This window comes from Zingiber officinale, chromosome 5B, assembly GCF_018446385.1.
Source record: "Zingiber officinale cultivar Zhangliang chromosome 5B, Zo_v1.1, whole genome shotgun sequence".
Taxonomy (NCBI): domain Eukaryota; kingdom Viridiplantae; phylum Streptophyta; class Magnoliopsida; order Zingiberales; family Zingiberaceae; genus Zingiber; species Zingiber officinale.
In genome coordinates this window covers 123,984,691-123,999,935 of record NC_055995.1, presented here as the reverse complement: position 1 = coordinate 123,999,935, position 15,245 = coordinate 123,984,691, and the positions used below count along the sequence as shown (strand labels likewise).

Genomic DNA, 15,245 nt, shown 5'->3' with positions numbered 1-15,245 from the left:
CCACACCCTCCGATGAATATGCACGGCTCCTCGAAGAAGAGTCGGTCGGTTTACACTCATCGGAGATCAGCTTTACAAGAAAGCTTTCTCGCGCCTGCTGAAATGTGTAAGCTTGGAGGACTCAGCTTACATCCTCCAAGAAGTACATCAAGGATCATGCGGGGTCATCCGGGCGGAGCTCATTGGCCAAGAAGCCGGATACTTTGGCCAACTTTACAAGCAGATGCCGCTCAGCTACATGCCTTTCATGCCGGAAGTATCACAACTTCTCCCACCGACCGTCAGAAGAAATGAAGGCTTTCATGCCCGTTCGACCAATGGGGAATGGATATTGTCGGTCCATTTCCGATGGCGGGGCAGAGGAAATTTTACTAGTGGCGGTAGACTATTTCTCCAAGTGGGTGGAGGCCGAGCCGCTAGCAAAGATCATCGAACAAATGGTAAAAATTCATCCGGCAACACATCATTTGTCGGTTCGATATTCCGCGTCGGGCGGCAGTTCACGTGGAAGATGTTAGAGGATTGGTGCAAGAGCTACGATTGAGCAACATTTCACATCCGTGGCCTATCCTCAGAGCAACGGCAATCCGGAAATTCTCCATTCTCGCGCTCGGCTCGACCATTTGGGAGGAAGTTGGCTGGATGAAGTGCGTCTTGTGGGCCATCCAAACAACGCCAAAAGAAGGGACAGGAGTCACACCGTTCCATTTGGTATATGGTGGCGAGGCCGTCATTCCGGTTGAAGTCGGCGTGGAGTCCGCCCGGATCCAGAGCTACGATGAGGACAACGCCGAACGGAGAAACATGGAGCTGGATTTGGTAGAAGAGGAGAGGGCAAAGGCGTCTGTTCGGCTGATGGCGTACCGACAACGAATGAAGCAAAACTATAACCGGCGCGTCATTCCCCGATCATTCCAGATCGGCGACCTTGTCTGGAAGAAAGTCAAGCCGGTCGGCGACGTCGGCAAGCTTGAAGCTCCATGGGCAGTGATCCTGTCCGAATCAGAAGTCAACAGACGCTGGGGACGAGGAAGGTCGCTAGATAGGCCGTGGAGCGCGAACCACCTCCAGCCTTACCGGGCAGGGTGAAAGGTGTGCCTATGTAAATCATCTTGTGTACTTTTTTCGACTGAATACTTGAAATGCAGAAACGAAAATCAAGAGAACAAATAAGACATCGCCAACAAAAGAACGAAGGCCCCGAGCCGCTCGGCCGGAGGTAAATGGGTCGGGCCAAGCGCTCTAAAATTGAAGGTCCCGTACCATTCGGACGGAGGTATATTATCCTAGCCCAGATGCTCGACGAAGCAGACCCTGAGCCATTCGGCCAAGAGTACGTTATCCGAGCTGGGTGAAAGGAACCAAAAGTGATAAAAGGAGGGCAAAAGCTCACGAACGGAAGCGTCAAAATTAGCCGTCGTCTAGCCCAGACGTTAAACCGTAGAGCCGCACCGACCGGCTAAAGCGAAAACCGACGAGCACAGTCGTTAAAGAGAGCCGTACCGATCGGCTATAAACATCCGCTACCGACGAGCACCGTGTTAAATCGAGAGCCGTACCGATCGGCTATAAACATCCGCGCCGACGAGCACCGCCGTTAAAATCGAGAGCCGCGCCGATCGGCTACAAACATCCGCGCCGACGAGCACCGCCGTTAAAGAGAGCCGCGCCGATCGGCTATAAACATCCGCGCCGACGAGCACCGTCGTTAAAATCGAGGGTGCGCCGATCGGCTATAAACATCCGCGCCGACGAGCACCGCTTAAAATCGAGAGCCGCGCCGATCGGCTATAAACATCCATGCCGACGAGCACCGTCGTTAAAAATCGAGAGCCGCGCCGATCGGCTATAAACATCCGCGCCGACGAGCACCGTCGTTAAAAATCGAGAGCCGCGCCGATCGGCTATAAACATCCGCGCCGACGAGCCCCGTCGTTAAAAATCGAGAGCCACGCCGATCGGCTATAAACATCCGCGCCGACGAGCACCGTCGTTAAAAATCGAGAGTCGCGCCGATCGGCTATAAACATCCGCGCCGACGAGCACCGTCGTTAAAAATCGAGAGCCGCGCTGATCGGCTACAAACATCCGCGCCGACGAGCACCGTCGTTAAAAATCGAGAGCCGCGCCGATCGGCTATAAATATACCAAGCGGAAGAACGAATATCAGAGTAAGAAACCGCGGAAACTACAAATATTAAAACATTCAGGCCCGATTGGGGGTTGGTCCTTCGATACTCGGCGTTTGTTGACTTCACGCAAGCAGGATACGTGCAGAGCGAGTAGGTCTTCTCGCTCGGACTTTATGCAATGAGCCAAGCCGATCGGACGCGTGAGGGAGAAAGCTTAAGAGCATGACTGGCAAAAATTTTACAAGCATCAATGTTAAGCAAACAGAAGAATATTATGGACAATGAGTAGGAAGACAGGAAAAGGGGCATCGTTTCATTAGAAGAAAAATTATGCCGAACGGCACGTACAAAAATTTTACATCCGCCGAGCGGATGAAGTACAGAAAGTGCTTGAAATAACCCGCATCACTCCGGATCCTCAAAATTAAAAAAGGTGTCCGGATGTCACAATCATGGCCGCCAGCCGGAGGGGAATGCTCAGTGCAGGAAGATGCCCCCTTCTTGAAGTACGCCGTGGTGACCTTGACCGCCCGAGGAAGGTTGAGGAGACGTTGCCACCAAACTTTTCGCCAAATCGCTCCGAGCGGATGTATTCCCTAGCCGACTTGGCTCGCCCTCCTTATATTTTTTTGAGTGCCGCGGAAGCGGTTAAGGTATCTTGACCTTCAAGTCCATCTCGCCTTTTAGCGTTTCTAGAACGGATCTCCCGCCAGATCCAACTCGCCCCTAGCTTTAGATCGCGATCTAGGGCCCGACTTGACTTTCATTTTATCTAGATCAGCAATTGCTCGCCTCTTCTGCGCGCTTCACGTCCCCGTCCCACTTCTTCACCAAGTCTTCGAGTCGGGCCACCTCTGCAGCCAGATCGACAGCCTTCTTCTGTTCGGCCTCAAGAGCTTGTTTCTCCCGCTCGGCCGTGGGACCTCCCGACACTTGGAGTTTTTCTAGGAGATCCTCCAACTCGGCTAGCCGATGGCTCGTGGCGATTTGCTCAGCCCAGCGCTGTAAGGGAAATAATAATGTCAGGAATCAAACAATAGCATGACACGGGAATGAAGATGGGTTTACCTGAGTGGCCTGCTGCATATTGTTATCGCCGAGCTGCTTGGGCGTCATAAGGGCCACCTGAATCTGGGCGTCCTCGAAGAGCTTGGCGAGCGGACCAGTCAGGGTTATTTCGTGAACGGGGCTCGATGGCCGATCGGCAGACAGTAAATATTCCTCTGACGGGAATCGGAGGGTAGTCTTGATGGTAGGGTGGCCGGACGGCGCTTCTTCAGTCGCGGCCGCCTGATGCGAGGACTCCCCTATGGTGGAAGTTTCGCCCAACCGACGTAAGCGGCGGCGAGTTCGGGGAGGAGAGCCGGAGGGCGTGCGGTCAGGCGAAGTTACGCTGATCGGCGCCTGTGGTTCCCCCTCTTGGGTCGGCGGAAGGCTGGGGTCTCTTCGACGTTTCCGCCGAACCTCCAATGGTGGATCTCCAACCTGGGGAACGCCCAGCTCGGCGGGGGCCGAGGAAACAGGATCCGCCTCAACCTCCGTTGAAGCGGATGGGGCAGTTTCTGTTTCAGGGGCGGACTGCGCCCCCCCCCCCTCTCCTGCATCCGCCGGGCGGCTGGGGATGAGTCCCCGCTCGGCGAGCTCTTTTTTCGTAGCCGCTTCAATCTCCACGGACTTCAATTTCAGGTTAGCGGTAGCCTTGGAACGCCACATGACTTCAGCTGCAGTAAACGAAATTAAAATCAATTAGACAAAAAAGACTAAGAGAGTAAAGAATCCTTACTCATGCGGAAGGGGAGATTTGCCCGAACGGGAGACAATCCGAAAATATACAACACCCTTGAGCAAAGAATCGGTCGATCTTGTATCACGACTGGACAACCGCCACATGAAGATAGGTTGATTGCTGAACTTGCCGAGCTCCTACCGAGCTCAAGACAAAGGTCTCGCCATTTGTCTTAATGCCGGAAGTCGAATATAGAAGAAAACTCCTTCCGGTGTTTGTTGGATGTCACATATTATCAAAAATTTAAAGCCTATTCTACTTTGAAAGATAAAAGTGCCTCGGATTGTTTGGGGTAGAAGAAGAAGTGGAATATTTTGGGGTCAAGAGGAATACTTAAAGAGGACGACCACCCGCCAAGACCTAAAGGAATTGCACGAGTTGGCCGAGGATGCGAAAATAGTTACAAACCTCTAAAATAAAGGGATGGGTAGGAAATCTAAGGCCACCCGAATTGGTCTAAAAGAAACAGATTGCCGATCGACGGTCATGTGGTCGGTCACTGGCTTATAACTATTTCATGGTTATCGGGAATCCCAGACGTCCGAACAGGTGCCGAGCACCCTCCTCATCAAACCAACTCTCCATGGTCATATACCAGGGGACCGTGAACGCTGGTGGCGGGTTCAGAGGAACTTGCCATCTCGGAGAGGCAAGAGGATAGCAAGAAATCGAAAGAAGGGGAGCGAAGAGGCGAAATGAGCAGGGAAAACCTAGTAAGTGAAGGAAGAAGACTCACCGAGGAGGAAACAGGCGGAAAAGATCACCGGGGAAAAGGTAGTAGCCGGAAAGTGGGACTGGATCGCCGAAGGCTACAGCGGCAGAGGAGGCAGAAGGAGGAAGCACGAGCGAGCGTGCGGCAGAGGAGGAGAACTGAGACTTTATACAGCCGGGGCCCGTCGGCCTCCGCCGTCCGATCCAGGTCACGAAGGACAAGGACGCCATCGGGCCGTCCATTTTAAACGAGGGCGTCCCATCGTGAGTGACGTCGCCGCCACACAATGGTCGACAAGTGGCGCTCTGTCGCCAAGCACAATTAATGCGCCCATACCGCGCATGCTTCGACTTAATGGAGAGGATTTGTGTGATTTTCAAGAAGATCTAGACAAGCAAATATCCACATTAAGCGACAAGACAACCGAAATGAAGAGCCGAACGGCTAAATTTGGCAGAAGGGCCGAACGGCCCCAAGAATATTATGAGCCACGGAAAGGTGGCGACCGCCCGCTCGGGCACGTATAGTCCAGTCAGTCGGACTCACTGCCTCCTTCGACTAGACTTGAAGGGAAGGCAAGTGATGTAAAATACCGGAAATAGGCGAATATTAATAAGGGAATTTTTCGGAATTTTTGGACATTTTTCGGGAATTTTTCGGAGCTCGTATGGACGAGTTCACGGGGATAAAAACGGGGCCTCGAGAAAGCCTGTTTGGGCTACCCATTTAAGAGAGGAAAAGATTTATTTATTTATCTCTTTTTTCCTTTTCTTATTTATTTTCTTATTTTCTTTTTATTTCTTCTCATTCTCGCCGTGCTCTCTTTTCTCCCCGACGCCGCCCGAGCCATCTCCTCCTCTCTGCCCTAACCGCCGGCCGGCGGTTCCTCCTCCCCGAGTGCACAAAACCCCTCGGCCACTTCTATTTCTTCCTCCCAAGCCGCACACCCGAAGCCTTCTCCTCCTTTTTCTGCCCTCACCGAGTCCCTTCCATTGCGGCTGATCCCCTATCTCCGCCGACGCCAGCCACTCGAGTAGCGCTGGCCACCCTCGATTCCGGCAACCGAGTACACTGTTGGGGTTCTTCCGTGCCGTAGCACTGCCTCCGACCATATCTTTTCTCTGGTTTCTGGCGATCAAGAAGGTAAAGGTTAATTAGTTGAAATTTGGGATCTAGTTGTTTACTATGGTTGTATTCCTGATCTTCTTCCGTTTTGTTAAGTAGGGTTTCAGTGAGTGAGGAGGTTTGCCAGCATCTACTTCTTCCGGCAACAATCCACTTTGACTGTGGGTTGAGGTAAGTGTTATCCCTAGTTGCTGAAATAGGGGATGGGTAATGGATTTCTAATTTTTGGGCATTTAACCATGATTGGACAGCGGTATCACAGCGTATACCTCCGACCTTGATCAACTGAGGAATCCCTATTTCTTGGTGAGTTTTTGTGTTCATTTTGATGGTTGAATAATTAGGGATATTGACTTCAATGTAGGAGCCATTGCTATGAGTGAGTTGATCATTTTGTCGATGATTGACAGATAGGTTAATAACCAATGTTAACCTAGGTATATGTGTTGAATTAAGGAATGGATATGAGTATTAAATAGTTTTGGAGATTTTTATTTAGCTATATAGCTAAATACATTGTCTGTTTGATATCACAGGATTGTGACTCGAGACGGTGTCTCGACGAGGGATCTATTTCGGATACGATCTTTTCTATTTTATCGGAGGCGGGTACTTTTGACTTATTGTCTTTGATATGCTTAGTAATTAAATTAACAAGATGCATTAATTGTGTTTCTTACTTGTTTCGGTTAATCACTGCCCAATACATGCTACCTGTTGATTGATTGTTTGTTTACATCTTGTATGGATATGTACCTAATTCCACATGCTCATGGGTAGTGATATAATCATATTTTTCCATGTCAGGACCTAGGTTTGATACCTTATTGATCAGTATATCTTGATATGATTTATTCGCTTTGGTGCACATTATGATATGTCCAGAGGTTGGATTAGTATATTACCATGCTTAGTGACATGCACCATTTGCATGATCGCATGCTGTGCGATAGATTGCTCCATTATTGTCGAGCACATTGCCAGTTTCATCACTGTTCGGTGCTCCGTTGTGACTCTCATGGGTAGCGAGATACAGCGTGGTAGCACGTCAGTTTGACTCTTCCTGCTCGCTGATCCGCCTGGGGTAGTGTGACGCAGCTGCAAAGACGTTAGAGATTCCTCCTCGCCATAGCGCACGGAGTTGAGAGCATTGCGCCCCCATTTATGATTTGGGGTAGGAGTACGTATGTACTCCGACAGCATCCCGTCCACTCACTCATCGGAGTAGTGTTGCAGAGTGCACGGTTGTCACACCTACCCACTCGGTCCCACCGCTTTTGTGAGTTCGTCAGGGGTGACCATGACATTGGCATCATATGCATGATGCATTTATCGTTTGTGTTTGTGTTTGTTGCACTTATATGCCGCACATTGCTTGGATACCTTGATTGACATGCATACTGGTCTTCTATACCTTTCGATTGTTTGTCCTTTTACCGGTCCTGGTTAGTCAGATTCTCTCCTGTCTTCTTGGTTTGTAGTTACCTTTATCTTTATCAGGGTGTCCGCATGATTAGTGCTAGGTGTTATTTCTTTACTTTGCATATCAACTGCACCTGCTGAGTGTTGGACTCACCCGCCTCCATTGTTGATATTTTCGTGTTGATCTTTGTCAGGAGTTCCATCGCTAGTCCTCACTGCACATAGTGCTGGTCCCTGCAACCTCGAGTATATGTTTGGTTTTCTTTGGTTCCTTTTTGTTCTAGATGCTTGCACTTGTTATGTTCTGGATTTATTTGCTTATGGACATGATATAGATTTTATTATATTGATGGATTTGGATTTGGTTTTATTCTACTACATGCCCGCCTGGATGAGTTCTTCGGTTTTGAGCTTTACGAGTGTAGTTTAGTAGGGTGGTTTTTGAGTCGATATTATGACTGTAGGTTGTACCAGAGGTCAATATATATATAAACCGCGTGATTGATTTTATTATTGTTATGATTCCAACCGCAGTGGCGAGTATTTAGTGCTTGTAGAAAATTTTTGATTGTCCGTCAGACAGGGAGATGTCAAATTTTCTCGGACAGGACTCTTCGGGGCGTGACAATTTAGTGGTATCGGAGCAGCTTTACGATCTTTTGTTTCGTATTTTGGATTTTCGAATTTATCGATACCAATTTATTTGGTATCGAGCGGTTATGATACCGCTTTTGGGTGTTCGGAGATTTATCGGACACCGTTGTTGGTATTCGGATATTTGGGTTAGCAGTGTTTGCGAGTCAAACCGGCATTATCGGATTTTGATATGGTTATGTTTGGATTTTCGTTTGGATTTATTTGGATTTCTACGATATGTACGCTCGAATTTTGAGGTCAAATTGGGACCTGGACAATGACGGAACATCTCCAGATGCAAATAGGTATGTTGTTATTTTATGTTTGTTATATTGGTATTGATATCCGTAATTTAATTTAATGGATATGAGACGATCTACTCAGTATTCTGCGAGACGTGGTCCGGTCGATCACGCGAGGACCACGGATCTCCGGATATGCCGTAGATGCCCATCGTTAGTGAGCCCGCTACCGTGATGACTCAAGATGCGGGAGCATCGGCCTCAAATTCGATAGCTCCAGAGAGATACCTACTTTGGCCACACCGACGGTATCCACGCCTACCCTGTTTACACCATCAGGGGTACCATTGGTGTACCCGACATCTGCTCCAGCCCACTGGCGTATTCATTGCCACCACCACTTGGATCTACAAGGTATCCTATACCAGTGGCACCAGTACTCCCAGTGCCTACAGTAGCGGTACCATTACCTACCGTATCTCCACCGCCACCACATTTGTTCCTCAGGCAGTACCACCGACAGCTTATGCTCCGGTATATACAGCAGACCGGAGTTCCTCCTCCGGTTTATTCCGCAGTACCACCCGTAGTATCAGCTCCAGTGTTCCCTACCCACCCCACTGATATTGTCGTCGCACGAGCTAGGATTCCAGCACTGCGAGTCGATGAAGACTGCTTTCACTCTTCCTCGGGGATCTCGATCCGAGTATGGCTCTGTCATAGATAGAGACTATGGAGCGATTTCTTCTATATGGCTTGCTCCGAGTGGGAGAAAGCAGTGGTCGCCTATCATTTACGGATGAAGCTAATGCCCGTGGGTTACTCAGCTCTATTATTGGTGAGCGTCACATGGACCAGTTCGAGAGGCTTTGAGCCGCTTTCTTTCCACCGCCCTATCGATGGCTCGCCGACAGTGATTTTATGAGTCTCGAGGCGTAATAATCGCCCGTGATCGAGTATAATATCGAATTCCTCCTTGGCTCGCTTTTGTCCAGAGTTAGTTGAGGAGGACGTAACTCGCATGATGCAGTTTATACAGGGATTGGATGGTTATCTGCATGTACAGCTTGTCGGATTAGGGATTACATCTTACTCGATGCATTGAATCGAGCTTTGATGATAGAGTTAGCTCGGCAGACAGCATATCCGGAAAGAAAATGTGTAGGCAGGTCCAGCACAGAGCTCAGAGTGACAAAGATCAGTGGTAGAAGCGGCCTCTTCAGGAGCAGGTTTGCGGTTTCTGGGCCTCGGTGTGCTCCTCTTGCTTTTCCTGACGTCTGTGGCGATATAGCAAGGAGATATGGTTCCGAAGACCATCAACCGTGAAATACTTATTGGGAAGTGATTGCATAAAAGCGACATCAGGATTGAAGGCTCGACAGTCATCCCTCGGAAGCTACTCGAAGGCGAGAAGGAACCAAACTGACTTGTGATCCCTGACTTACTGCTGCAGATTGTAGCACCCCAGAGTTTTGTTCCAGGATCTTATTATCCGACGCAGGGGCAGTATCAGACTCAGTCCCAGCCAGTTGCACAGTATCAGTCACCATCCTCTCAGTCTTATCTGGCACATAGTCCAGCAGCGCCTCAGTGGCAGGCTTCTGCCCAGCCGCAGCAGCCGCTGGCAGCATTACCACCTCCTCCTCCGCCAGAGACTGGACGAGTTCATGCGATTACCAGGGAGGATGCGCAGCGAGCCGACGGATCCGTTTTCCGCGGTATGATTTCCATTTATGCATTCTCCGCTGACATTTTGATTGATACTGGTAGTTCGCACTCTTTTATATCCCGTACCTTTATGCGGGAGATTGGTAGATTACCCACTTGCAGACCCCAGCGATTGACCGTCTCACTACCGTCCGGTGATACTTTAGAAGTCACCCAAGAGATCAGAGGTTGCCCGTTAGACTTTGGCAACATGATACTTACGGTAGATCTTTTAGTATTGGAGATGGTCGAGTTTGATGTCATACTTGGCATGGATTGGCTGTCAATATATCATGCTACCGTTGATTGCCAGACGAGGGTGGTCACCTTTCAGCCTCCGAACCAACCCTCGTGGAGTTTCACTGGCATCAGAGATGACGGTATCTCGATTATCTCGGCGATTCAGGCGCAGAAACTGCTGTCACACGGCTGTTATGGTTTTCTGTTGTCGTTGATCAGTACTGAGGACAGTAGTAGTTCGCAGCTCTCCGACGTTCCTGTTGTCCGGGAGTACCCAGATGTATTTCCAGAGGAGCTGCCAGGTTTGCCTCCCAGAAGGCCAGTGGAGTTTGCTATTGAGCTGATTCCGGGAACCGCACCGACATCGAAAGCTCCGTATCGTATCGCACCAAAAGAGTTGAATGAGCTGAAGGTTCAACTCCAGGAGCTTTTAGACAGAGGATTCATTCGCCCTAGTGTTTCACCATGGGGTTCTCCAGTTCTATTTGTCAAGAAGAAAGACGGCACCATGAGGTTATGTATTGACTACAAATAGCTCGTCATAAATAAATATCCATTACCACGGATTGAGGATTTGTTTGATCAGCTCAGGTACTTCAGTGTATTCTAAGATTGATCCGCGATCCGGATATCATCACCTGAGAGTCGAGATTCGATATCCAAGATGCCTTTCCGTACGAATACGGTCATTATGAGTTTTGGTAATGCCATTTGGCTTACCAATGCTCCAGTGTTTATGGATTTGATGAACCGCATCTTTCCGAGTATCCGGATCAGTTTGTTATCCTTTTCATTGATGACATATTGGTCTACTCGTTCCGAGGAGGAGCATGCATAGCATCTTTGCATACGACATCGACTATACGCAAAGTTCAGCAAGTGTGCATTCGCTATCCTCACCGGTTTTCGGGACACGTGGTTTCTAGCAGGTATTTCATTGATCCTCGAAGATCGAGGTCACACCGGTTGGGAGCACCAAGTCGCGCTCAGAGATACGCAGCTCGATTGGGATTGATATTACCGACGCTTTGTCGAGGGCTTCTCGCGTATTGCTATGCCACCGACACGCCTTACTCGGGAAGGCGTGAAGTTCATATGGTCCGAGGATTGCGAGACCAGCTTTCAGGAGCTGAAGCGGAGATTAGTGTCGGCTCCAGCTTTGGTTCTACCTTCCGGAGAGGATGGGTTTGTACTTTACACCGACGCGTCTCTTCAGGGGTTGGGCGCTGTGCTGATGCAGCACGGCAGAGTAGTCTCTTATGCTTCTCGTCGAAGGAGCATGAGAAGAACTACCCAGTTCATGACTTGGAGTTAGCTGCCATCATCTTTGCTCTGAAGCTTTGGCGTCATCATTTATACGGTATCACATTTGAGATTCTCACTGATCATAAGAGTCTCAAATATATTTTCACTCAGAAGGAGCTTAATCTTCGACAGGAGATGGATGGAGTTCCTGAAGGACTACGATTGTACCATTAGCTACCACCCGGGGAAAGCTAATGTGGTTGCAGATGCACTCAGCAGGAAGTCCAGAGGGACTTTGGCTTGCCACCGGACTTCAGTCACGGACTTGATTCAGAGTTTCTCAGAGTTAGATCTTGAGGAGCAGGGACCGACAGAGCAGGGTATTCTGGTTACCATGGTTGCTCAGTCGTCGATCAGGACGAGGATCCGAGAGGCACAAGCCAGTGATCAGCATTTGCAGTTTATTAGCAGTCAGATAGCTTCCGGGCAGCAGACCGAGTTTACACGAGACGAGGAGGGTATTATATTCTTCCGAGGCAGATTATGCGTACCTCAGTCTCATCCGGTCTTACAGGAGCTATTACAGGAGGCACACCGTTCTCGATTTGCGATCCATCCAGGCGGGACCCGCATGTATCGAGACTTGAGGCGTTCCTACTGGTGGAACGGCATGAAGAAAGACATCGCGGATTTTGTAGCTAGATGTCTTGTCTGTCAGCAGGTGAAGGCTGAACACCAGAGACCTGCAGGGTTACTTCAGCGGATTCCTATTCCTGAGTGGAAGTGGGATCACATTACCATGGACTTTGTGGTAGGGTTGCCGAGGACACGACGAGGCCATGACGCGATTTGGGTAATCGTTGATCGATTAACCAAATCTGCGCATTTCTTAGCGATTCGGAGGACTGATCCCCTGGATCGATTGGCAGATCTGTATTGTCGGGAGATCATCAGACTACATGGTGTTCCATTGAGTATCATTTCGGATAGAGATCCACGGTTCACGTCTCGTTTCTGGCAGAGTCTGCAGCAGGCCTTGGGCACACAGCTCCGTTTCAGTACAGCTTTCCATCCGCAGACAGATGGACAGTCAGAGCGGACTATTCAGACTCTTGAGGATCTGCTGAGGTCATGTGTTATGGATTTTGGAGGCAGTTGGGAGGACCATCTGCCGTTGGTAGAGTTTGCCTACAACAACAGCTTTCATTCGGCTATCCAGATGGCACCGTTTGAGGCGTTGTATGGTAGACCTTGTCGGACACCCGTCCTCTGGGATGAGGTTGGAGAGGCCCAGCTGTTGGGACCTCATAGAGTTCAGCAGGATGCAGAGTTTGTCCGTACTGTCAGACGGAGGATGTCAGAGGCGCAGGATCGCCAGAAGAGTTATGCTGATCGGAGACGCAGACCACTAGAGTTTTCTGTTGGTGACCATGTGTTTCTACGAGTTTCACCCACGAAAGGGGTGAAGAGATTTGGCCTCAGAGGTAAGCTAGCTCCGCGGTATATTGGTCCTTTCGAGATCTTGGAGAGGATCGGAGCAGTAGCTTACCGATTGGCACTACCACCGTCCCTGTCAGGCGTCCATGATGTATTTCACGTATCTATGCTGAGGAGATACGTACCTGACCCGACACATGTGCTGGCAGATATTCCAGTTCCAGTTCAGCCTGACATTACGTATGAGGAGGTTCCGGTACGGATTCTCGACCGGAAAGAGCGTCAGTTGCGGAACAAGACTATCCGGCTGGTTAAAGTCGGATGGCAGCATCATTCGGACGAGGAGGCTACTTGGGAGCTCGAGGATACTATCCGAGCTCGATATCCCCATCTTTTCACTTGAGGTATGTGATTTATTTACCGTTCAGCATTTATACTCTATTATCTGTTACTAGTACTTGCTGATGGTAGATACTGAAATTTGGGGACCAAATTTTTTATTAGTGGGGGAGAATGTAAAATACCGGAAATAGGCGAATATTAATAAGGGAATTTTCCGGAATTTTTGGACATTTTTCGGGAATTTTTCGGAGCTCGTATGGACGAGTTCACGGGGATAAAAACGGGGCCTCGAGAAAGCCTGTTTGGGCTACCCATTTAAGAGAGGAAAAGATTTATTTATTTATCTCTTTTTTCCTTTTCTTATTTATTTTCTTATTTTCTTTTTATTTCTTCTCATTCTCGCCGTGCTCTCTTTTCTCCCCGACGCCGCCCGAGCCATCTCCTCCTCTCTGCCCTAACCGCCGGCCGGCGGTTCCTCCTCCCCGAGTGCACAAAACCCCTCGGCCACTTCTATTTCTTCCTCCCAAGCCGCACACCCGAAGCCTTCTCCTCTTCTCCTCTTCTCTGCCGCCGACCTTCCTCCGCGCTACTGCCGAGCCCCGATCTCCTCTGTGCCCTAGCATCTCCGCCGACGCCAGCCACTCGAGTAGCGCTGGCCACCCCCGATTCCGGCAACCGAGTACACTGTTGGGGTTCTTTCGTGTCGTAGCACTGCCTCCGACCATATCTTTTCTCTGGTTTCTGGCGATCAAGAAGGTAAAGGTTAATTAGTTGAAATTTGGGATCTAGTTGTTTACTATGGTTGTATTCCTGATCTTCTTCCGTTTTGTTAAGTAGGGTTTCAGTGAGTGAGGAGGTTTGCCAGCATCTACTTCTTCCGGCAGCAATCCACTTTGACTGTGGGTTGAGGTAAGTGTTATCCCTAGTTGCTGAAATAGGGGATGGGTAATGGATTTCTAATTTTTGGGCATTTAACCATGATTGGACAGCGGTATCACAGTGTATACCTCCGACCTTGATCAACTGAGGAATCCCTATTTCTTGGTGAGTTTTTGTGTTCATTTTGATGGTTGAATAATTAGGGATATTGACTTCAATGTAGGAGCCATTGCTATGAGTGAGTTGATCATTTTGTCGATGATTGACAGATAGGTTAATAACCAATGTTAACCTAGGTATATGTGTTGAATTAAGGAATGGATATGAGTATTAAATAGTTTTGGAGATTTTTATTTAGCTATATAGCTAAATACATTGTCTGTTTGATATCACAGGATTGTGACTCGAGACGGTGTCTCGACGAGGGATCTGTTTCGGATACGATCTTTTCTATTTTATCGGAGGCGGGTACTTTTGACTTATTGTCTTTGATATGCTTAGTAATTAAATTAACAAGATGCATTAATTATGTTTCTTACTTGTTTCGGTTAATCACTGCCCAATACATGCTACCTGTTGATTGATTGTTTGTTTACATCTTGTATGGATAAGTACCTGATTCCACATGCTCATGGGTAGTGATATAATCATATTTTTCCATGTCAGGACCTAGGTTTGATACCTTATTGATCAGTATATCTTGATATGATTTATTCGCTTTGGTGCACATTATGATATGTCCAGAGGTTGGATTAGTATATTACCATGCTTAGTGACATGCACCATTTGCATGATCGCATGCTGTGCGATAGATTGCTCCATTATTGTCGAGCACATTGTCAGTTTCATCACTGTTCGGTGCTCCGTTGTGACGCTCATGGGTAGCGAGATACAGCGTGGTAACACGTCAGTTTGACTCTTCCGGTGCTCTGTTGATCCGCTCAGGGGTAGTGTGACGCAGCGTGCAGCACGTTAGAGATTCCTCCTCGTCATAGCGTACCGGGAGTTGAGAGCATTGCGCTCCCCCATTTATGATTTGGGGTAGGAGTACGTATGTACTCCGACAGCATCCCGTCCACTCGATCACTCATCAGGAGTAGTGTTGCAGAGTGCACGGTTGTCACAGCCCTACTCACTCGGTCCCACCGTTTTTGTGAGTTGGATGACTGGCGTCAGGGGTGACCATGACATTGGCATCATATGCATGATGCATTTACTATTTGTGTTTGTGTTTGTTGCACTTATATGCTGCACATTGCTTGGATACCTTGATTGACATGCATACAGGTCTTCTATACCATTCGGACTGTTTGTCCTTTTACCGGGTCCTGGTTAGTACA

The 15,245-nt window shown here is 48.8% G+C and overlaps 1 long non-coding RNA gene across 1 annotated transcript; it reads left to right on the top strand.

The window, feature by feature from the left end:
• The first annotated feature begins 13,412 nt into the window (after positions 1-13,412).
• LOC121987828 lies at positions 13,413-14,070 on the top strand. Its single transcript, XR_006113733.1, has 3 exons — positions 13,413-13,782; positions 13,864-13,935; positions 14,016-14,070. It is a non-coding gene; the product is annotated as an uncharacterized LOC121987828 (long non-coding RNA).
• Positions 14,071-15,245: the final 1,175 nt, after the last annotated feature.